General features: G+C 42.9%; 1 long non-coding RNA gene across 1 annotated transcript; it reads left to right on the top strand.

The window, feature by feature from the left end:
• The first annotated feature begins 1,586 nt into the window (after positions 1–1,586).
• Positions 1,587–25,404, top strand: LOC121009266. Its single transcript, XR_005780727.1, has 3 exons — positions 1,587–1,597; positions 2,247–2,251; positions 25,272–25,404. It is a non-coding gene; the product is annotated as an uncharacterized LOC121009266 (long non-coding RNA).
• Positions 25,405–25,808: the final 404 nt, after the last annotated feature.

The raw sequence follows: 25,808 nt of genomic DNA, 5'->3' as shown, positions 1-25,808 counted from the left end.
TCTAAAGACACTATCATTGGTATGGCATTAGATTCAGATTATTATACGTTTGGGTTTCAGAATGTAATTATTGGCCTAATACCTGAATCGTATCTAACAGAAGAACAATTGGTTCAACAAACATTTTATTCTTCTCCTGAAGTATTGTTCACCATTAGTTCAGTATATCCTTTTAATCTTGAAGAAGGTACCTGAAAGGTAGAGGAATCTTCCCTTACCTTTGATCATACAATCAATGAGCAGGAAGCCCAGGAATATCATGAGTTTGCTGAAAAAGCAGGTAAGTCCAATCATGACCTCACTGACAGGTTGGAGGAAACCTATGAAATAGGTCAACCAGAAGTTTTCCCAGGGTTTATGGAAATGGTCCAGCAACAAATCTCATTAGCTGATGGATGCTCCAATGACCCCGAGCGACAACAACTAAAGGAAGTTTTCTTAGAATTCAAGGATATCTTTGCTAAGGATTCCTTTGATTGTGGTCTGACTGACATACACATTGCCAGGATTCAGACTGATCCTGAGTCACCTCCCGTTTATATCAAGCAATATCGGCTTCCACTAGCTTGTTACGACTCGCTAGCGGAAATAATTCGAAATCTCAAAGAGAGAGGTATTAGAAGACCAGTGCACAGTTCTTATAATAATCCTATTCTTGGAATTCTTAAACCGAATGGTCAATGGCGTTTATGTGCTGACCTTCGTCAGCTAAATAAACGTGTATATATGTCCGGCTGGCCCATGCCATATATAGACCAATGCTTGGTACAAATGCAAGGCGCTAGGATCTTTACCACCTTAGATTGCGCTCAGGGATATTGGACCATCAAAGTGAGTCCTGAAGACCAATACAAATTGGCCTTTACTTTTGGTAAAGAACAGTTTGCCTGGACTAGACTACCGTTTGGGTACATAAATTCAGGTCATGAATTTGCAGTGTTTTTACATAAGGCTATGCCTGATGCCACAGAAAGAGGAAACTTAACTTATGAAGATGACATTTTGATGAAAAGTACTTCATTTGACCAGCATATCCAAGAAATTAGACATGTACTGAATCAACCCCTACAATATCTACAGAGTGATAAAATTAGGGATGGTAACTTGTCTAACAGCAGGATCACTGCTTGGACCTTGTCTTTACAAGGATGGCCGTTGGAGGTTCGGTACAAGCAAAATAAAAAGTGTCCAGTAGCCCAAGGACTTGCTGAACTGCATAATTGCGTCGCTCATTCTCATATAGAAGAGCTGATAGATGATTTTCTAGAGGAACAAAAATCTTCCCCTTACAAAGTGTATGACGAAGACTATTGCTCTCTACTCCCCTGTGCGTACATAGAAGGTTGTGCTTACCACACCACTATAGAGGACGAAAGAAAACTAGTGGCAGGAATTGGCATTACTTGGATAGATGAGTGCCCGAATATTTCAATAGGTTACAGTATTGGTGCTAAGAGTAGCCAGGTAGCCGAATTAGCAGCTGTCTACCAAACTGTTATAATTGCTATAGAGCACAATATAAAGGAATTCGTCATAGTTACTGATTCAAATTATGTGCGGAACAGTTTTGTAGAATATATGCCCACATGGAAGAGGAGTCACATGTTACGGTCCAATAACAAACCAGTGAAACACGCCAAGTTGTTTTGTACCATAGATGAGCTGGTTCGACATAATGATCTAACCATTTATTGGAAAAAGACTAAGGGTCATTCCAAAACCCAAAATAAAGATAAAGAGGGTAATGACCTAGCTGATAAACTAGCCAAACAAGGAGCCATAAATGGGGATCATGTGAATATAGATCATTTACTAGAGATGATTCCCGTTGACGCTATCACTAGACAACAGGCTAAGGCCCAAACTGAAAAATGGGTAGTTCAATGGAGCCAAGAATCTTCTAGTGAGGATCTGATCAAAAGCCAGAAGGAAGATCTTATATTAGGATTCTTCTATAAGCATATTGAGGATCCTAATAATAATCCCATATCGGAGGATAATTATACCCAAAAAGAAGACCTCCGATTACTTATGAAATCCAAATCCCAATTTAGTATTCAGGATGGATTATTAATGAGAACCTCTAAAAATGGTATTCAGCAGTGGGTAGTTCCTACTACATTTAGAGGTTTAATGTTACAGCATGCCCATGATGCCCCTACAGCTGGTCATCGTGGAGAGAAGATTACATATGAGTCACTACGTGATTATGATTTGGATAGAACCGGCACTCAAAACAATTGGAGTATACGTGGAAGTGAATTAAAATTATTTATTAAACAATAAGCGTTAAATAAGCTATATTCTGTGTACATCAGAGTAAAATTCATAAAAATGACATAAAAAACATAAAACATATATGTATACCAAATGGATATATATCACTAATATAGAAAAATCTCAAATGCTGGGCACAGCAGGCTGCATCCGTGTCCCTCCCGATTGGGTAAGGCTATTAGATCGCAGGTGTCTATGCCAAAGCAGAGTGTTTGAGATATATACAGTGGTATATTTGCATAGAATGCTGTGTTTAAGAGGATTCAATGACGGGTACCCCACATAATCCTAATTGCATTAATTGCTCCAACGTATAGGATAGGGGATCAAGGATAGTCAAATGTAGTCTATATTTTGAACCATGAATAAATTGTCCAGCACCTGTGACGGTCTCAGATTCAAAGTCACTTGTCCAGCACGTCTGTGATCACAGTACCTATGCCGTCTCTCATGCAGAAAATCGGTGTAGTTCCACTGAACTCTAGTGTTACTCACTGTGTCTCCGTGTAGGCTCACTCGATTGGATCTGCGGAGGAATTTCTACCGTGGCGTCCCACGCTTCAGCTTTTTCTCCGCTGTGTTTGTGTTGGATCCGGTTGGTAATAGGATCCCGTCTCTACTCTCGCGAGAGACCTATGTTAGACCCGTGTTGGCTGTTTCAGCTATTGCACTTCGGTGAGTCTTACAACACTTGCAGATCTTCTATAGGTGGATATATTCTCTCCGTCCTTTTAGTACATGGCCATGTACTGCTGAGATGATTCTTTCACAGGTAATACGCCCATGGGCGTATTACCTGTGAAAGAATCATCTCAGCAGTACATGGCCATGTACTAAAAGGACGGAGAGAATATATCCACCTATAGAAGATCTGCAAGTGTTGTAAGACTCACCGAAGTGCAATAGCTGAAACAGCCAACACGGGTCTAACATAGGTCTCTCGCGAGAGTAGAGACGGGATCCTATTACCAACCGGATCCAACACAAACACAGCGGAGAAAAAGCTGAAGCGTGGGACGCCACGGTAGAAATTCCTCCGCAGATCCAATCGAGTGAGCCTACACGGAGACACAGTGAGTAACACTAGAGTTCAGTGGAACTACACCGATTTTCTGCATGAGAGACGGCATAGGTACTGTGATCACAGACGTGCTGGACAAGTGACTTTGAATCTGAGACCGTCACAGGTGCTGGACAATTTATTCATGGTTCAAAATATAGACTACATTTGACTATCCTTGATCCCCTATCCTATACGTTGGAGCAATTAATGCAATTAGGATTATGTGGGGTACCCGTCATTGAATCCTCTTAAACACAGCATTCTATGCAAATATACCACTGTATATATCTCAAACACTCTGCTTTGGCATAGACACCTGCGATCTAATAGCCTTACCCAATCGGGAGGGACACGGATGCAGCCTGCTGTGCCCAGCATTTGAGATTTTTCTATATTAGTGATATATATCCATTTGGTATACATATATGTTTTATGTTTTTTATGTCATTTTTATGAATTTTACTCTGATGTACACAGAATATAGCTTATTTAACGCTTATTGTTTAATAAATAATTTTAATTCACTTCCACGTATACTCCAATTGTTTTGAGTGCCGGTTCTATCCAAATCTATATCTATTTACCAGAACCAAGGGGTGTTTTTTGAACCTGTGCACCTGTCGTGACAAATCAGAGTGAGCCACCTACTTAGTACCCTCTGTATATCACTACGTGATTATGCCTACTGGCCTCATATGGTAAAGGATGTACAGAGTTATTGTCAAGGTTGTTTGGTATGTGCGCAATTTCAACCTCAAGGTCCTAAACATCATGCTCCACTTCAGAAGAAAGGTTTTTCATTACCCTGGTCTGTTATCCAAATCGATTTTATTGGTCCTGTTACCCGGTCATCCCGAGGGAATAAATACATGTTAACCGTCACTTGTGTGTTTACAAAATGGGTAGAGTGTCTACCGGCCCGTAATAACACAGCCGAGACCTGCGCATTTTTGTTGATTAACCATGTATTTTCCAGATTTGGGTTACCATTAAGGATTGATTCAGACCGTGGATCACACTTTGTAAGTGAGGTAATGGCGAAAATGTGGAAGATGTTGGGTGTGAAGAGAAAATTACACATTGCTTATCGTCCAGCATCTAGCAGATCTGTTGAGCGCTATAACCAGTCTATTGTCAACATCCTTAAGAAATATGTTAAGGAGTCGGGTAAAGACTGGTATATAAGGTTACCATTAGTACTCATGGCCATTAGAGCTACTCCAAGCAGGGCTACCCAGATGTCACCTTTTGAGCTGATGACGGGGAGAATGGTACTTCCTCAACATCTGTTGTATCGCACATCAGATCATAACCTGATCAATGCAGCCACGACACATCAGTATGTGGAGGACCTTCGTAAGTATCTTCAACACGCGTTTGCTTTCGCGCAGAAGAATCTTGAGAAAGCCGCAGTAAGTAACAAAACTTATTATGACTTGAAAACTACCAAAAAGGAATATGAGGTAGGAGATAGAGTGTATCTCTATAACTTTGCCCGGGATCGGGTAAAAGAAAGAAAATTTCTCCCATCATGGAAAGGTCCGTATGATGTAATTGATAAAATATCACCTGTAGTTTATAAGGTGAAAATTAATACCAAAGATAGTTTCATCGAGAAATGGGTCCATGTAAATCAATTACGAGTATGTCATCCGAGATCACAACTGAGAATCATAGAAGATGACGCTGAATAAGAGAATGAATAAGGATTGCGTTAATCTGATTTCTCTCAGTTCACAGATGTTCCGATTCTGGTGTTTCCTTGCAAAGCATTTTTACATAGCAACGCTAGGGAAACTGTATATCTCGAAAGATTAAAGAATATGTATTCATACTTTCATTTTCTTTTATAGAAAAAGGACGGGCGGAACCAGACGTGATTCCTGGCGATGATGTTGACAACAAAGTTACAGATATCGTGCGGATGGTGTTGATTTGAGAGGTCCAATTGAAGACAGAACTAATCATCAACCCGAATCTACAGCCATGTTTCAGATGTCCCAGGATTGTGAATGATGGCAAAGAAGATTTTACCTCAAGAATCTTTGCGAAATTGGATCCCAGGACATTCATTGGATGAAGATACCGGATATCACCATTTTAGCTTGGGAAAGGAACCAAATTGGTACATTATGCATGGGAACAAAGTCACAGCAATAATGGCATGATTGGTGCCAAGTTTTGCATATTCTTACATGCTAAAACCATTGGACACAGGATCTCTGTGACAATATACTTTTCCGGGATTGACTTTATAATGCGACGGATAAAATATTGATGGACATGAAAATTCTTCTGACCTTCTCCCAGTTAGGTCTTAAGGGGATCCTTGACTAACGTGGGAAGAAGGGGGGGGGGGGATTTGTCAGAACTATTGGGTATAAATAAAGTCCATAAGTATAAGGCCTATATAAGATGTATTAGACATGTGCCGAGTCTTGATGATTTTCAGTGTATAGAAAGACTCTAATCTTTCTTTGGGGTTTTTATATTAAGCGATGTATGAGTAGATTGATTTTTATATCATCAATTTAAATACGTGTGCTGTATATATGAGTGTGATCCTTATAGATATATTCAGTTTTAAGGTTAGAAATGAGGTACAGATTGCTCTGTCATTTTTTAGAATTTCTCTCAGTATAAAACACAAATTAATGATTTCTTTCCTGAAGGTTTCTTGAATGGAGAAATGTGGACACAGGTGATCATAAACAAACCCTGTCTTTTCCCAAGACAATGACTTGAGTATGGTCATGTGTATCTTGATTTAATTAGGTCTGGTCAAAAGATTAAGGGATATGCGAGGTGTTTGACCAGATACAAAAGTCATTGTCTATTCAAGATCTCCTCAAGGTTTTGTCTGAAACCTTAGTTAAAATGTATCGCTAGTAAATGAATAAGAGAATATATAGAAAATATAAATGGGTGCCTCGATTTTTGTATGGAATACTAGTGCCATCTAGTGTTAGGGTAACATAAAGATCTAGGGTGTATTTTCCCTAGAGGGAGGTTCTATTAATTATAAGTGAGGTCACTAGTTAATGATAAAACTTGGCCAAGCCCTTTCTAAGATAGGACAAAAAGATGGTCTGGGCTGACAGAAAGGATCTATCTATCTCTGGAGCTCTCTCTCTCTAACTATCATCAAGGAACGATCATCAGGAAACCATCAAAAGGAAAAAGACCAGATCCAGCCCTGACCACCTTTTCAGTCATTGGAGGCAGCCATCTTAGAACCATTGAAACTGATTTCTGCTAGCTGACATTTTGGTATAGTATAACCTTACCTATATTTCATAGGATAATTAAGTAATATATATATAGATTCAATTAACCACACCTTGTGTATAGTATCTGTTTTGGAATAAGATTGGGGTGTACCTGCAGCATCATCCTGAAAATTAATCCAATACAGGGAGATTAAAAATATACTGGTGAAAACACGGTATTATCTCCAAGGAATTGAATTCAGTTCTAGACCGGTACGGTTGATTATATATATATAAATATCTGTATAGATAAAAGATAAACCAAATTTGGGTTTAATCGGACATTTGTCGGCTGAGAGAAATCAAGTATTAAATTAATTTAAAATATAATTGAGGGGTATTATTATAAGAAGGCAAAATTGTGTAGATATATATTCTCAATTATTTTTGACTTTCTCACTATTTTGCATATCATTGATTGAATTTCAATTGTCACCAATTTTATTATATATTATTTTGTACTAAAAAATTGTATTAATAAATTACATATATATTTTGTCTGTAACTGGGTTTTGTCTTCAATTCAACGCAGATCACGAGCTTGTTTTAGCTTGATATTTATGATAATAAATTAGAATCTCCTTCATTATAGATTTTAATTTATTCACATAAATAATATAGACTGTCAATCGGAGACAGCATAAATATTCCGACAGCTGGAGGTGTCTGATGTCATTTGAGATGAAGTGGATGACTGAATTAACCAATCAAGAACTGCTGGGTACCTGGTCAAGACACGCCCGCAGAATGACACCAGGAGCTCAGGCCTCTCGCTGCAACTCCTGCTGCCACGCCCTCCTACTCAGCTGCGAACTGTGCCTGCGCCAGAAACATTTAGGCATTTTCCCCTCCTCTGTGCATGGCCTGGCACTTCTCTGCCTGACATACTTTTCATTGAGGAAAATAAACTGTCAGATGAAATGCAGAATAAAAAAGTAAATTCCCCATTAAAAGTGCTTTGTCTGACCCAGGAAGAAGTACAACAGCGACTTAAACAGATTAAAATAGACAAATCGCAAGGGCCAGATCGCATACACCCCCGTATCCTAAGATAATTAAGTGATGTCACAGCCAGACCCTTATTTATGATATTTACAGACTCTATACTGACAGGGAGTGTTCCACAGGATTGGCACAAAGCAAATGTGGTGCCAATATTCAAGAAGGGTCCAAAAACAGACCCCGGAAACTATAGGCCGGTAAGTTTAACATCTGTTGGGGGTAAACTGTTTGAAGGTTTTCTAAGAGATGCTATCTTGGAGGATCTCAATGAAAACAAGCAAATAACATCATATCAGCATGGCTTCGTGAGGGATCGGTCATGTCAAACTAATTTAATTAGTTTCTATGAGGAGGTAAGTTCTAGACTTGACAGCCGTGAATCAATGGATGTCGTATATCTGGACTTCTCCAAAGCATTTGACACTGTACCACATAAAAGGTTAGTATATAAAATTAGAATGCTCGGACTGGGAGAAAACATCTGTAAGTGGGTAAGTAACTGGCTCAATAATAGAAAACAGAGGGTGGTTATTAATTATACACACTCAGATTGGGTCACTGTCACTAGCGGAGTACCTCAGGGGTCAGTATTGGGCCCTATTCTCTTCAATATATTTATTAAGGATCTTGTAGAAGGCTTGCACAGTAAAATATCAATTTTTGCAGATGACACTAAACTGTGTAAAGTAATTAACACTGAAGAGGACAGTATACTTGGGCAGAGAAGTGGCAGATGAGGTTTAACACTGACAAATGTAAGGTTATGCACATGGGAAGGAATAATGCAAATCACCCGTACATACTAAATGGTAAAACACTGGGTAAAACTGACATGGAAAAGGACCTAAGAATTTTAATAAACAGCAAACTAAGCAGTAAAAAACAGTGTCAGGCAGCTGCTGCCAAGGCCAATAAGATAATGGGTTGCATCAAAAGGGGGATAGATGCCCGTGATGAGAACATAGTCCTACCACTTTACAAATCACTAGTCAGACCACACATGGAGTACTGTGCATAGTTCTGGGCTTCTGTGAACAAGGCAGACATTGCAGAGCTGGAGAGGGTTCAGAGGAGGGCAACTAAAGTAATAACTGGAATGGGGCAACTACAATACCCTGAAAGATTATCAAAATTAGGGTTATTCACTTTAGAAAAAAGACGACTGATGGGAGATCTAATAACTATGTATAAATATATCAGGGGACAGTACAGAGATCTCTCCCATCATCTATTTATCCCCAGGACTATGACTGTGACGAGAAGACACCCTCTGCTTCTGGAGGAAAGAAGGTTTGTACACAATACTGTACCCGCTATGCCCCCAATACTATACTGCAGAAGCAGTACCCCTGGGAATACTACTACCACACAGATAGTGCCCCCTTAAACAATTATTGGCACACAGTGCTCTAAAAAATAACTGCGCCCAGACACTAATAGTATAAAGATAATGTCCCCCAAAAATAATTGTGCTAAGCTGATACTGTGCCAGGGGTCCCCCCAAATTAACAGTGCTCCCCAAAATCCCACCAATAGAAATAATTCTCTGCCAGAGCACAGTAGTAATAATGCCCCTATAGTGCCAATACTAGTAATCATGTTCCTCATAGCCCCCCAGTAGTAGTAAAGCGCCCCATAATACCCCTAGTAGTAATAATTATCCCTATAATATGACAGTATATGAAATACCCAGCTTAGTGCCCGCAGTTAAGCTAATGTCCCCATAATGTATGCCAGTATAAAATACCCCTGTATAGTGCCCCAGTAAATGCCCTCATAGTGCTCCTCTCCCCCTTCCCCATAGTGTCCCCCATAATATGCCAGTAAAAAAATGCCCCTTCTTAGTGCCCCCAGCAGATGCCCCTATAGTGCTCCTCTCCCCCACAATGTGCCAGTAAAAAATGCCCCTTCTTTGTGCCACCATATGCCCCAATAGTGCTCCACTCCCCCATAGTGCCCCCAAATAATGCCCCATAGTGCCGCTCTCCCCTATAGTGCCTCCCATAATGTGCCAGTAAAAAATACCCCCTTAGTGCCACCAAATGCCATAGTGCTCCCCATAATGTGCCAATAAAAAAGACCCCTTTAGAGCCCCCACTTCCCCATAGTGCCCCCCAAATAATGCCCTATAGTGACACCAGATGCCCCATAGTGCCACTCTCCCCTATAGTGCCCCCCATAATGTGCCAATAATTACTAAAAGCCCCTTTAGAGCCCCCAGATACCCCCATAGTGCTCCTATCGACCATGGTGCCCCCCATAATGTGCCGGTAAGAGATGCCCCCATAGTGCCAGCTCCTCCCATAGTGTCAGCCCACCCCCATAGTGTCAGCTTCCCCAATAGTGCCAGCCCTTCCATAGTGCCAGCTCCCCCCATAGTGCCAGCTCCCCCCCATAGTGCCAGCTCCCCCCCATAGTGCCAGCTTCCCCCATAGTGCCAGTTCTCCCCCCATAGTGCCAGCTCCCCCATAGTGCCAGCCCCCCTATTGTGGCAGTCCCCCCATTGTGGCTGTCCCCCCATAGTGCAAGCCCCCCCCATAGTGCCAGCTCCCCCCCATACTGCCAGCCCCCCTCCATAGTGCCAGCCCCCCCATAGTGCCAGCCCCCTCCCCATAGTGCCAGCCCCCCTCCATAGTGCCAGCCCACCTAATAGTGCCAGCTCCCCCATAGTGCCAGTTCTCCCCCCCATAGTGCCAGTTCCCCCCCCATAGTGCCAGCTCCCCCATAGTGCCAGCCACCCCTATTGTGGCAGTCCCCCCATAGTGCAAGCCCCCCCATAGTGCCAGCTCCCCCCCTTACCATAGTGCCAGCCCCCCAATAGTGTCAGCTCCCCCATAGTGCCAGTTCTCCCCCCCCCCCATAGTGCCAGCTCCCCATAGTGCCAGTTCTCCCCCCCATAGTGCCAGCTCCCCCATAGTGCCAGCCCTCCGATTGTGGCAGTCCCCCCATAGTGCAAGCCCCCCCCATAGTGCCAGCTCCCCCCCATAGCCATAGTGACAGCTCCACCCCATAGTGACAGCCCCCCCAATAGTGCCAGCTCCCCCCATAGTGCCAGTTCTCCCCCCCATAGCGCCAGCCCCCCTATTGTGGCAAGCCCCCCCATAGTGCCAGCCCCCCCAATAGTGCCAGCTCCCCCATAGTGCCAGTTCTCCCCCCCCCATAGTGCCAGTTCCCCCATAGTGCCAGCCCCCACTATTGTGGCAGTCCCCCCACAGTGTTCTAAGGAAGAGAATTGCCTCTGCCAGATCCTCTTTCATAGAGGCTCTTAAATCAGACTTTATTATTTTTAGAGCTGAAAATAATCTTTCAACACTGACTTGGGTGGGTGGCATTGCAGTAACAATTCTGGCCACATCACTAATGATCTCTGGATAAACAAGGATGGCTTCTTCTGCAGTAAGTTTTGATAAGCGATTATACTTTTCAACTTCTTTTAGTACTTTAAAAAACATATTTACTTAATCAGTTATCAGTGAGAGGCTAGGTTAACCATGGGCGTTGCGTTCCCTGTAACAGCGGAACACAACACAATTGCCGCTCCTTAACTGTGCGTTGCGTGACATATAGTGAAGCATATGAAAAGCATGCATTTGCCTTTATTTTTACAGTAGAGAAGTAATTAAATTATAACTTTTTGTGAATTGGGACATTTAAACTTGCCTTTTTTTAATTTTTATTCCAATTAAAATTTAGTAGGAATCGGAGTTGGAGTCGGTTCATTTTTGCCGACTCTGACTCCAGGTACCCAAAATTGCCTCCGACTCCTCGACTCCAACTCCAACTCCACAGCCCTGAATCTAGGCTACGTTTACTTTTTCTTACTGCACAGTTGGTGTTTGCTTAATGTGCTCAACTGCTCAATAAAACACGCGAACAGTACAACTTGTGTCTTAGATAATCAGATTGCATTTGAATAGTAATCAAGGCAGTTTCCATATTTTTCCTTGCAACTGTAGATACAGATGTCAAGTGGATATCACAAACTATGCTATCGACTTTTTGCAGTGAACGCCAATATGAAGCGAAATCGACCCAGCAGATTCCAACAAAGAAGAATGAAGAAGGCAAGAGAAAAGGTGGCTCAGGCAATGTCTGGAGCAATTTTGAAGTGTGTGATGCCTTCAACATCAAGTGCAATAGAAGAAAGTCCTTCAGATATTCACCCTGGTAAATCTGAAGGGGAAATACAAGAAGAACCTTCACAAGAGGATTCAAATCAGAGAGAGCAAAAATTGGAGGATGACAATCCATCTACTGAAAGCACTGAAAATGCAGAAGACCACACCAACAGGAGGAAAACTTTGATAAGGAAGAGGAGATGGATAGACTTTCAGTTTATTTGGATGTTGCTGATTGGCCAATCCCGGTTCCAGAAAACTTGAGGGTTGATCTAATTAAGAGGGGAAGTGAACCTTTCCAAAACACTAAAGGTCCTTTCAGTTTAGTTCAAAGAAAAGGAGAGCAATTCAAAGGGAAAAATCGACAGCTGACTAAAGCATGGTTCTATAAGATTTTGCCAAATGGATATAAAGTTTTAAGAACATGGATGGTTTACTCGCCATCCAAAGAAAGTTTGTTTTGTTTTGCTGCAGGCTGTTTGACTGTTTGCTGTTTGCTGCAGGCTGTTTGACAACTACTGGAACATCCGGCTTTGTAACCGGGTTTCAAGCATGGTGGAAGTTAAATCCAAAGGTGTCTAAGCATGAGGCTTCAGAGAATCATCTCACATGCCTGGAGAAATGGAAGACCCTGGGAGCAGGATTGAAGCTTCAAAGAACAATTGATCAAGTCCATCAGGCAGCAGTGGAGAAAGAGAGAAAAAAATGGAGAGATGTTTTATACCTCCTCTTAGACGTAACCTTGTTTCTTGCTCAACAGAATCTTCCTTTTCGTGGTCACAAAGAGGACATAACATTAAAGATGGCCCGAATAGTTTGCCGGCGAATAGTTCCGGGCGAACATAGCTTGTTCACGTTCGCCGCGGCAGGCAAACATATGCGATGTTCGGTCCGCCCCCTATACATCATCATTGAGTAAACTTTGACCCTGTACCTCACAGTCAGCAGACACATTCCAGACAATCAGCAGCAGACCCTCCCTCCCAGACCCTCCCACCTCCTGGACAGCATCCATTTTAGATTCATTCGGAATCTGCATTCTCAGTGAGAGGAGGGACAGTGCTGCTGCTGCTGCTGATTCAATAGGGAAAGCGTTAGCTAGGGCATTGTTCTGTGTCCACAGACTCATCTGCTGTAAGGACAGCGTCCTGACAGCATCCCAAAAAGCCCTTTTCAGGGCTGGTACATCAGTCTGCTTTTTTCTTTTTTTTTTATATATACATATATTGCAGTTGCCTGCCCGTGTGTGAGAGGAGGGACAGTGCTGCTTGCTGCTGCTGATTCAATAGGGAAAGCGTTAGCTAGGGCAGTGTTCTGTGTCCACAGACTCATCTGCTGTAAGGACAGCATCCTGACAGCATCCCATAAAGCCCTTTTCAGGGCTGGTACATCAGTCTGCTTTTTTTATATTATTTTATATATACATATATTGCAGTTGCCTGCCCGTGTGTGAGAGGCTGCAGGCTCAGTCACAGACAGTACTGTGTGCACACCATTCATACAGGGTGTGACAGAAAATACCTCGCAGATAAAAAAAATTATAAAAAAAATATTTTTCTGTGATCTAATCCCATTTGCAAGCCTGTGTGTGTCAGGCCCACACAGACTGTATTGTGGCCACTGGCTAGTGGCTAGACCTCCACTTATACCGTTACAGGGTGTCATTTACTCACAAATACCTCGCAGATAAATAAAAATTCTATTTAATATTTTTTTGTGATATAATCACAGTTGCAAGCCTGTGTGTGTCAGGCCCACACAGACTGTATTGTGTCCACTGGCTAGTGGCTAGACTTCCACTTATACTGTTACAGGGTGTCATTCACAAATACCTCGCAGATAAATAAAAATTCTATTTAATATTTTTCTGTGATCTAATCACATTTGCAAGCCCGTGTGTGTCAGGCCCACACAGACTGTATTGTGTCCACTGGCTAGTGGCTAGACCTCCACTTATACTGTTACAGGGAGTCACTCACTCACAAATACCTCGCAGATAAATAAAAATTCTATTTAATATTTTTCTGTGATCTAATCACAGTTGCAAGCCCATGTGTGTCAGGCCCACACAGACTGTATTGTGGCCACTGGCTAGTGGCTAGACCTCCACTTATACTGTTACAGGGAGTCACTCACTCACAAATACCTTGCAGATAAAAAAAAATTATATTTAAGATTTTTCTGTGATCTAATCCCATTTGCAAGCCCGTGTGTGTCAGGCCCACACAGACTGTATTGTGTCCACTGGCTAGTGGCTAGACTTTCACTTATACTGTTACAGGGTGTCATTCACTCACCAATACCTCGCAGATAAATAAAAATTCTATTTAATATTTTTCTGTGATGAAATCACAGTTGTAAGCCCGTGTGTGTCAGGCCCACACAGACTGTACTGTGCCCACTGCCCACCACTTATGTAGGGTGGCACAGTACCTTGCACGCATAGTAACACTTATCTAATAAAAAATGACAGGCAGAGGCAGGCCACGCCGCAGGGGCCGTCGTGTTCGTGGTGCTGTGATTTCCACTGGCCCTGGAATAATGCCCAGTGTTCAGAGGCCACGCACCCTGAACCCAAAAAATTCAGAGAAAATAGTTGACTGGCTAAGGCTACTTTCACACTAGCGTTCGGGTGTCCGCTCGTGCGCACCGTTTGAAGGGGCTCACGAGCGGCCCCGAACGCATCCGTCTGGCAGCAATGCATTCTCAATGGAGGCGGGTCCACTGAGAATGCATCCGCCTGCCAGCGTTCAGCCTTCGCTCTGCTCAGTGAGCGGACACCTGAACGCTGCTTGCAGCGTTCGGGTGTCCGCCTGGCCGTGCGGAGGCGAGCGGATCCGTCCACACTTACAATGTAAGTCAATGGGGACGGATCCGCTTGAAGATGACACTATATGGCTCAATCTTCAAGCGGATCCGTTCCCCATTGACTTTCAATGTAAAGTCTGAACGGATCCGCTCAGACAACTTTCACACTTAGAAAATTTTCTAAGTTTTAATGCAGACGCATCCGTTCTGAACGGATGCGAACGTCTGCATTATCGGAGCGGATCCGTCTGATGAAACATCAGACGGATCCGCTCCGAACGCTAGTGTGAAAGTAACCTCACACATGACACCCAATCTTCAACAGCTTCCGCTAAGAACCTTGACACACCCTCCTCCTCCAGCTCAGCTTTGGTCACCTGCTCTCAAGTTACCACTCTCCCGCCCGCCGCCACCACAACCACTGCCACCACAGCCACCACAGCCGCTTCACTTGATCCCTCAGAGGAGTTATTTACACATCATTTAAATGAAATTAGTGATGTGCAACCATTATTGCCAGAGGATGGAGATAACAGGGATATGTCTTAGTCAGGCAGCATTACACACATGGACGTACAGTGTGATGATGATGATGATGTTGTACCCGCTGCTGCTTCCTTTGCTGAGGTGTCAGATACAAGTGAAGTGGTTGATGATGACGATGTGTCCGTGGATGCCACGTGGGTGCCTGCTCGAAGAGAAGAAGAAGAGGGGGAAAGTTCAGAAGGGGAGACAGAGAAAAGGAGGAGACGAGTTGGAAGCAGGGGGAGGTCATCGCAAGGAGCTAGTGGCACAGTCAGACAGCATGCATCGGCACCCGGGGTCAGCCAGACAGCACGCCAATCAACACATGCTGCTGCCACCACCAGAATGCCATCATTGCAAAGCTCAGCAGTGTGGCATTTTTTTTGTGTGTCTGCCTCTGACAACAGCGATGCCATTTGCAACCTGTGCAAAAGAAACTGAGTCGTGGGAAATCCAACACCCACCTAGGTACAACTGCTTTGCGAAGGCACATGATCGCACATCACAAACGCCTATGGGATCAACACATGATGACGAGTAGAAGCAGCACACAAGCTCAAAGCCACCATCCTCCTCCTGGTCCAGCATCTTCAGCCACGTCAACCACTGCTGTCCTCCTTGCCCCCTCTCAACCACCCGCCACTCCGCCTCTCACCTTCAGCAGTTCCATCTCATCTGCCCACAGTCAGGTGTCTGTAAAGGAAATGTTTGAGTGTAGGAAGCCAATGTCCCTGAGTCACCCCCTTGCCCGGTGTCTGACAGCTGGCTTGACTGAACTCTTAGCCCGCCAGCTTTTACCATACCAGCTGGTGGAGTCTGAGGCCTTCAAAAAATTTCTCGCTATTGGGACACCACAGTGGAAGGTACCCGGACGAATATTTTTTTCAAAAAAGGCAATTCCAAACCTCTAACTCAGTGATTGAAAAGGAAGTCATGGCATCTCTGGTATACAGTGTTAGGGCAAGGGTCCATCTGACCACTGATACCTGGTCTTCAAAGCACGGTCAGGGCAGGTTTATCACCTACACTGCGCATTGGGTCAACCTGCTGACGGCTGACAAGCATGGAATGCGTGTCTCTGCAGCGGAGTTGGTGACACCGCCACGACTTGCAGGCAGGCCTACTGCCACCTCCTCTACTCCTCCTACTCCATCCTCTTCCATAACCTCCTCGGCTGAGTCCTCTTCTGCTGCGGCATCTGGCTGCACATCAACTGAATCCCCCCAGCTCCCCAGGGGCTATTTTACATCCCGGATACGACAGTGTCACGCTGTCTTGGGGTTGACTTGCCTGAAAGCAGAGAGCCACACTGGACCAGCACAGCTGTCCGCCCTGAACGTACAGGTGGATCAGTGGCTGACCCCGCACCAACTGGAGATCGGCAAAGTGGTGTGTGACAATGGAAGCAATTTGTTGGCGGCATTGAATTTGGGCAAGTTGTCACATGTGCCGTGCATGGAACATGTGTTGAATCTCATCGTACAACGCTTTGTGTCTAAAGTACCCAGGCTTACAGGACGTCCTCAAGCAGGCCAGGAAGGTGTGTGGCCATTTCAGGCGTTCCTACACGGCCATGGCGCACTTTTCAGACATTCAGCGCCGAAACAACTTGCCAGTGAGGCGCTTGATTTGCGACAGCCCGACACGTTGCAATTCAACACTCCTAATGTTCGACCGCCTGCTCCAACAAGAAAAAGCCGTCAACGAGTATTTGTATGACCGGGGTGCTAGGACAGCCTCTGCGGAGCTGGGAATTTTTTTGCCACATTACTGGACGCTCATGCTCAATGCCTGTAGGCTCATGCATCCTTTTGAGGAGGTGACAAACCTTGTCAGTCGCACCGAAGGCACCATCAGCGACCTCATCCCATTTGTTTTCTTCCTGGAGCGTGCCCTGCGAAGAGTGCTGGATCAGGCTGTAGATGAGCGTGAAGAGGAAGAGTTGTGGTCACCATCACAACCAGAAACAGCCTTGTCATCATCGCTTGCTGGACCTGCGGCAACGCTGGAAGAGGAGTGTGAGGAAGAGGAGTCAGAGGAGGCTTTGAGGAGGAGGAAGACCAACCACAGCAGGCATCCCAGGGTGCTCGTTGTTGTCACCTATCTGGGACACGTGGTGTTGTACGTGGCTGGGGTGAAGAACAGACCGTCAATGACATAAGTGAGGACGAGGAACCGGAAATGAGTAGTTTAGCATCCAACCTTGTGCAAATGGGGTCTTTCATGCTGTCATGTCTGTTGAGGGACCCTCGTATAAAAAGGATGAAGGAGAACGACCTGTACTGGGTGGCCACGCTACTAGACCCCCGGTATAAGCAGAAAGTGGTGGAAATGTTACCAACTTACCGAAAGTCATAAAGGATGCAGCAGTTCAAAACAAAACTAAAAAATATGCTTTACACAGCTTATAAGGGGGATGTCACAGCACAACGGGAATCTAACAGGAGAAGAGGTGGAAGTAATCCTCCTTCTACCACGACCACACCGGCAAGGACAGGACGCTTTACAGATGTGTTGTTGATGGAGGACATGCAGAGCTTTTTCAGTCCTACACATCGCCACAGCCCTTCGGGATCCAGCCTTAGAGAATGACTCGATCGACAGGTAGCAGACTACCTCGCCTTAACTGCAGATATCGACACTCTGAGGAGCGATGAACCCCTTGACTACTGGGTGTGCAAGCTTGACCTGTGGCCTGAGCTATCCCAGTTTGCGATAAAACTTCTGGCCTGTCCCGTCTCAAGTGTCCTGTCAGAAAGGACCTTCAGTGCAGCAGGAGGCATTGTCACTGACAAAAGAAGTCGCCTCGGTCAAAAAAGTGTTGATTACCTTACCTTCATTAAGATGAATGAGGCATGGATCCTGAAGGGACTGACAGTGGGGGATACGTTTGACTAACAAAGGGCCTGATGACATGCCTTGGCCTCAAAATGGTCCCCACGCTGCTGTATTTAATGTCTGCATACCGGATGACTTTCGTGAATTCTCCGCCACCAACTAGGGTTCAAGCCGCAATGTTTTAGTCACCTTTCTGCCTTGAAAACATAAATTTTTCCAGCCGCTGCTACAACAGCGGCTGCAACAATAACATTATTTTTCAGGCATGTGTACATGCCTAATTTTTCAGGCCTCTGGTGCTGCACTGTGGCTGCAAAAATAAAACAAAAAAAAAATGCACATACAAGTGTCAATTCCCCTTCGTGATTGTTACCTTGTTGTGGTGAAGGGGCTTGCGTATCACAATGAAGCGATCATCACCTCTATGAGTGTGTTGGCAATGTTGCCACACCCCAGATGATAAGGCTGTTGCTTCATTATGATCAGACCAAAACCGATTGGCTGGATAATTTTTCATAGAAAAACCTTACATTTTTTTATTTTTTTTTTTAAGTTGTATGGGTGGGTTTTTAATACATAAAATAAAAAAATCATAATAAAGTCTCTTAATAGTTTATTAGAAATAATGCAGACAATTTAAAAAATCCCCATCAATTCCAATACAAAGCAAGTACAAAGCTCAGAACTAAATTATTCCAGGATGTCGTAATGGTTCGTTAATTCGACAATGGTTAATCAATTCGACATACGTCCCCGGATAGAGGACGTAACAGGGATTAAACTGATAGGAATAGTACTAGTTAAGACACCACTCATATAGGGTGTCACAGCACATTGCTCCGTGCACGCGTAGTGCTCCAACTTGGGAGTAAGAGGACCGACCAAGCTGCTTTTTCCATCTCCCGGTTCCTAAAATCAATTCATTTTGGTGTATCAGAGTTTGGTCTGTCACTGTGAAGGCATTCGAAGGTACCCGGCCTAAAATTTTTTTCACAAAAGGCAATCCCACCCTGATATGGGACGTAACAGGGATTAAACTGATGAGAATAGTACTACAGAAAATAGCACTCATATCGGGTGTGACAGTAAATTGCACGGCGCAAACGCAGTGACCGTGGCGTGGATTCAAACAAAGGGGAGGGAGTCAGCATTTTTTTAACCATCTCCCCGTTCGAAAAATCTATTTAATAAATTGACCCCAGATTGGGGACGTAACAGGGATTAAACTGATGAGAAGAGAGAACTACAGAAAATACCACTCATATCGGGTGGGGCAGTAAATTGCACGGTACAGACGCAATGACCGTGGATTCAAACAAAGGGGAGGGAGCCAGCGTTTTTTTAACCATCTCCCCGTTCGAAAAATCTATTCAATTCACCTTTCGGGGACCCTTGGTGTTGTACGTGGCTGGGTGGAGGAAGAAACCTTCAATGACATCAACGGGACATGGCTAGCTTGGTATCCAACCTTGAACAAATGGGGAGTTTGCGGTTGGGCAAATGGACTGTTTGCGGTTGTTTGCGGTGCATTAAAAGGGGAGTTTGGTCTGTCAATGTCTGTGAAGTGGGCGTAACCCTTACACTACCTGATCGATACAACATCATACCTGATCGTATACACACACTGGATGTTTTAAACCACGTTGTTCAAAAAAAATTGGATTGTTAGGTGATTTATGCCCTTTATGGATTAAAATCCAACTCTGCGTCAACTACGTAATTTTCCATGGGAGTTTTGCCATGGATCCCCCTCCGGCATGCCACAGTCCAGGTGTTAGTCCCCTTGAAACAACTTTTCCATCACTACTGTGGCTAGAAAGAGTCCCTGTGGGTTTTAAATTTCGCCTGCCTATTGAAGTCTATGGCGGTTCGCCTGTTCGCGAGCATTTGCAGAAATTCGCGTTCGGCGTTCGCGAACGGAAAATTTTATGTTCGCAACATCACTACATAACATCAGCAAACAAAGGAAATTTCATGGAATTAGTGGAGCTGCTTTCAAATTATGATCCACTTTTAAAAGAACATTTTGTTAGCATTTGTTAGCATTTTGTTATCTGGGACAAGAGTGAATTCCTATTTATCTTCAAAGATTCAAAATGAATTCATTTGCCTTTTAGGGAACCATGTCAAAGAAAAAATAGTGGCTGATATCAGGAAAGCAAAGTATTTTGGGATTCTTTTTGACAGCACTCCTGACATGTCCCATATTGATCAGATGTGTAAAGTAATCCGATATGTCCATATTGAAGGCAACAAAGTTGAAGAGAATCATTCTTAAGATTCTTGCCTATTGCTGGAAAGACTGCTGCTGCACTCACAGAGAATATCCTGCAACATCTGGAGAGCGATGGATTGGACATAAACCTGTGCCGTGGGCAAGGGTATGATAATGCTGCAACAATGGCTGGAATTTATGGTGGTGTTCAGTCAAAGATCTGAGAGATTAATCCAAAGGCTTTGTTTGTGCCTTGTGCAAATCATTCTCTGAACCTTTGTGGAGTGCACTCGTTTGGAAGCACTTCTTCATGTGTGACTTTTTTTGGAACCTTGGAGAGAATCTATTCCTTCTTTTCAGTCTCACCTCATCGATGGGAAATACTGATAGAGAATGTAGGAGTTACAGTCAAAAGACTTTCCCAGACTTTCCCAGCCCATTATCAGGCTGTGAAACCAGTGAAAGCAAATTTTGAAAAGTTGGCCTCAACACTTGAAGCACTGTGTGATCCCAAAGAAAATTTGGAGACAAGAGGATCATCCCAGATTTTGCTGTCTGCTGTATGTGACTTTTCGTTTTTGAGCTACCTTTCTTTCTGATGTGAAGTTCTGGAAGAAATTAATCTTACACAAAAGTACTTGCAAACAATTGGAATCAGCCTGGATATGTGCATTGTGAAGCTCCAGGCTTTAAAATATTTTCTTCAAGATCACAGAAATGAAATTGTGGAGAGGGCCATTCATTATGCAACTGTTACGTGTGAGAAAATGGAAATTTCTATGGAGAGAAGAGGGAGGGTAAGAAAAAGAATGCCAGGAGAAATTGCAAAGGATGCAGTTCTTACATTGCCAGAGGAGGTGAAAAGAGCTATGATGGAATGTCTTGATCGCTTTAGTCAAGAGTTGGAGATTCGCTCTAAAGCAATGGATGAAATTGCATCAATCTTTGCTGTTATTCAGCCAAACACATTGCTTGTTGCATCCGAAGAAGAAGTTAAGAAATATATTCCAAAACGGACTCAGATTTTTGGTGAATTCTGTGATGAAGATATCAGTGTGGAAATTGGACGACTGCAGAGGCATTTGGAGGCTGCCAAAATCAGCATTGAAGAGGCAAAGAAATGGACAGGATTGCAATTTCTGGAGTTTATTGTGAAATGGGATTTTTGTGAATCTCTACCAAACTTGTCACTGTGCTTTAAATTATTTTTGACTGTCTGTGTATCTATTGCTTCATGTGAAAGAAGTTTTTCCAAATTCAAATTGATAAAGAATTACTTACACTCAACTATGAGCCAGACAAGATTGACAAATCTGGCTTTACTTTCAATTGAACATGAATATGCAAAAAAGGTGAATTTTGATGAGGTCATTGATCGTTTTGCAGAAATTAAGGCACGACATGTTAAGACTGGATTTTGCGTTTTTTCTTCTTTATAAAATGCACTTAGAGAGGACCTGTGTTGCCTGAAAGCAACATGTTATAGAGCAGGAGAAGCTGAGTAGATTGATATATAGTTGAGTTGCAAAAGATTCAGTGAAACCTGTGTTTTATACAGTTATATTTTGGCAGCCCTGTGAAGATCTACCAGTACAGGGAGGAGGTGATTGATAGCACTGTGTGTATTAGTGGGCATAGAGAGATAGCTGTCAGTCACTGGTAACTCCTCTCCTCCTCCATGTACTGATAGCCGTTCACAGAGGTGGAAAAAAAAGTAAATAAATAAATAAATTACAAGCTTTACTAAATATTTTCCAAGAAAATTATATATCAATTAGCTTGGCTTCTCTTAATGAGGTGCTTTCCGACTACATTGCATTTTTTGGTGGCAGGTCCTCTTTAAAGGGAACCTGTTGAAAATGGTGTTTGAGCTGCAGGCAGCATGTTATAGATAGAGCAGGAGGAGCTGAGCAGATTGATATATCGTTTTGGGCGAAAAGACTCAGTAAAACTTCTTACATATCAGTGATTTACAGCCTGTCCTCTGACTGTATACAGAGAGCTGTCAATCACTGATAGGACCGCCTCCTGGAATTCAAAGCCCAGAATTAGCAGGAATTTAAATGTATAAATTACAAGTTGCATGTACCTTACATTGTATTTTCATGGTGACAGAGTCCCTTTAAATTTTCATTTACCAGCAATTTTCTGTTTACTAGCGATCAAAAATATTTCAGTATTTCAGTACTCAGTATTTTAAAAGTTTCTTATGGTTTCGGCTGGAGAAAGTACCCGCCCCAGGTGCCAAATACCCTAGGCACGCCACTGGTTTTACCACATCTACACAGATTGAAAAACACTATTTGAATAGAAACGGAAAATACAAATGTGATAGCACTCTACATCCAGCATTCTGCCCTGGATGTAAAGTGCTATCACATTTGTATTTTCCGTTTGTATATGTATTTCGCCATAGTGATGTGCACCTACATACAGGTTGTGCTGACTCAATCCCCCACTATTTGAATAGAGTTGAGCGGACACCTGGATGTTCGGGTTCGACCGAACTTCACAAAAAAGTTTGAGTTCGGGACCCGAACTTGACCCAGAACCCCATTAAAGTCAATGGGGACCCGAACTTTTGAGCAATAAAATGGCTGTAAAAATGTCATGGAAAAGGGCTAGAGGGCTGCAAATGGCATCAAAATGTGGTTAAGAGCATGGCAAGTGCTCTGCAAACAAATGTGGATAGGGAAATGACTTTAAATAACATAAAATGTGTAAAAATAATAAATGTGGCGGTGTAGGTGGAAGCGGCGGTGGAGGAGGAGGAGGTAGCCAACATTGCTTTTTGGTTTTAAATTTATTAACATTTTTTTAAATTAGGGTACACCCCAAAACATTGGGAAATATAACCTGTGATAACCCCTCCAGTCGTGCTAAACACACATTCAGACAATACACTGGCTGCAGGGCAGGCCAGTACCTCCAAGGCGTAAAGGGCAAGCTCAGGCCATGTGCCCAATTTGGAGACCCAGGAGTTGCAGGGACAAACCCATCAGTCAGTTCGTGTAGGCGTGTACACACACTCTGCCCCACCATGTCACACGTCCCCGTGATGTTCACGATCCAAATGGATATCTGCTCTCCATGTTCTTTTCTGTGCCTGAAGACAGTGGGGTTGCGTGGAGACGCTAAAAAGGACCACAGAGAGGCGCCAAGATCCCTAGTATTTAGGGTTATGATGTATATAACCGAAGAAAATAGAAACTTAAGTTGTTAGATACACATAAATGGGGTGGCGATATTTTCACACTCACCGATTATTATGATTCTCACGGTCAATTCGTGTATGGTATGCAATTTAGCAGATATGGTATTAGGTAAATGTAAAATATTATGCAAATATAAAATCAAGATATAAAATCAAATCAAAATTTCAGTGACTCACTTCACCCAGGAGGGTAATGTGGGATAAAGCACAAGACACCCACATCACACCTCCTGCGCCTGGATCGCCAGTAGAGTCTCACGGATGAACAATGATCACTCAGGAATTCTTGTTCATTCTTTAAGTTCTTTTATTCCAAAGCCAGGGTGGGGGAGTGAGCAGCTCGACGCGTTTCGGGGCCTCTTAATGGGTCCCCTTCATCAGGAGCATGTACAATCATAATACAGTGTAATGGGGTTTAAATAACAAGTGAAAACACAAAAAAGACCGCCAAAAATGGCTTACAATTCCATCACTTCCGGTACTGCATGCGTTCCAGGGTGGAACGCACCGGAAGTGACGTCATATTTGTCTCTAAAATATCGGCTATACTAACAGTAAGTATTAAGCATTTTAAAAAAGCATCATAGTGCAAGGGTATGGTGAGGTACTGTAAGGTAGGTTGGGGGCACGTACTGACTGTTCCAGGCTTGTTAGGGAAGGATCGTGTCCCTCTCTCTGTTGCGCCCACAGTGGAGCGCATCCTGCACTTCCGGTGCGTTCCACCGTGGAGCGCACCCGAAACCGGAAGTGCCTCTCTAGACGGGGGTAGCTATTCTGCTAGCCGAAGAACATAGAGAATAAGAAAAAGGGGGATGGAGTGCCTAGATCGTAGGCTTACTCTAATGTGGGATCTGGATATTATGGAAAGATATAAAAATATATGTCTAAAAATTTATTACAACGGTATATTTAAACTAAAGGTGAAAAAAAAAGGGGTCACATGACCGGCTCCCTAATCACATGATCGGAGGTTACATTTCTGCAGTCTTAATGTTATTAACAGAATAGGATATATATGTTTCTGTATATTATTCTGTTGGAGTGGCTAGTGGTAGTGAGATTAATAGAAGTGGGGGAGTGTTAAAAGGGAACTGATGTTGACAAGATAATAAAAGAGAATAATATTAGTAATACTCATATTTGACAGCATTGATTAAAGTACCATATAATATATATTAATAATAATTTAGTAAAGGAGAAAATAATAATGCATAATAAATAAGAAAAATATTGATAATCAGTTAATAGTATTGAATGGAGTAAAATTGGATAAGAAATGTATAGATAGTAAAAGGTAAATTAATAAAAAATTACGATAATAATATATAAATATATAATAAATATACTATAATATGATAAAAATGCATGAATAAATATATATAAGAGATTTCCATATATATGTATAGTAGAAAAAATTGTTCCCTGAAGGGTAGATGCTACGTGGCAAAATATAAAGTATGGCAACGGTACATTTTTAGTAATTAGAATATTCTAAGCTTTCATTTAGGCCGAAAGGGGATAGGGTATTTAGTGTAAAGATCCAATACATCTCCTTTCGGCATAGCTGTTGATATGATGAAGTAATGGTTTCTAACGGAGTAACTGTGAGGCCAGTTATGGAACCCTCATGTCGTTCAGAAAAATGGCGTGATACGCTGTGTGTCGGGACTTTTCGTTTAATATTCGATCTGTGTTCACACATTCTTTCCCTAAGTGTTTGGGTAGTTCTACCGACATATTTTTTTTTTTTTGAACAATAGTTTTTATTAACATTTTCAAAAGTAGGTTACAAATGAATGAGTTCAATCACATGTAGAAGTTATAGTAAAAGGATAATTAAGGCACTTGTGGCAGCTGTTAATGAGGTAGAAAATTACACTTCATATAACAATTAGCTTAAAACTATAAAAATAATAATAACAAAACAGGTACATGTATGCAGAAGGATATACTGACATAACAGACTTGAGCGCAAGTAATATTACAGTCTAATGGATGCATTGGGAGGTATGTTACATTTAGTGTCAGCTAGCCAAACTTCCCAGTTTTTTAGAAAGCTGGTCTTAGAGTTCCTAGCTGATGCCCAAAGACCCTCATATAAGCAATTATTATCAAGTGTTCTAAAGATTCTATTGATATTAGGTAGGGAGCCAGTTTTCCAACAAGCAGCAATTTTCAAACGGGTAACAAATATTAACCACCTCCGGACCGCCTAACGCAGATTCGCGTTCCGGAGGTGGCAGCCCTGCGCAGAGTCACGCATATATGCGTCATCTCGCGCGAGCCGAGACTTCCTGTGAACGCGCGCACACAGGCGCGCGCGCTCACAGGAACGGAAGGTAAGAGAGTTGATCTCCAGCCTGCCAGCGGCGATCGTTCGCTGGCAGGCTGGAGATGTGTTTTTTTTAACCCCTAACAGGTATATTAGACGCTGTTTTGATAACAGCGTCTAATATACCTGCTACCTGGTCCTCTGGTG

Source organism: Bufo bufo, chromosome 8 (assembly GCF_905171765.1).
Source record: "Bufo bufo chromosome 8, aBufBuf1.1, whole genome shotgun sequence".
Lineage (NCBI taxonomy): Eukaryota > Metazoa > Chordata > Amphibia > Anura > Bufonidae > Bufo > Bufo bufo.
This window is presented reverse-complemented; position numbering and strand designations above follow the sequence as displayed.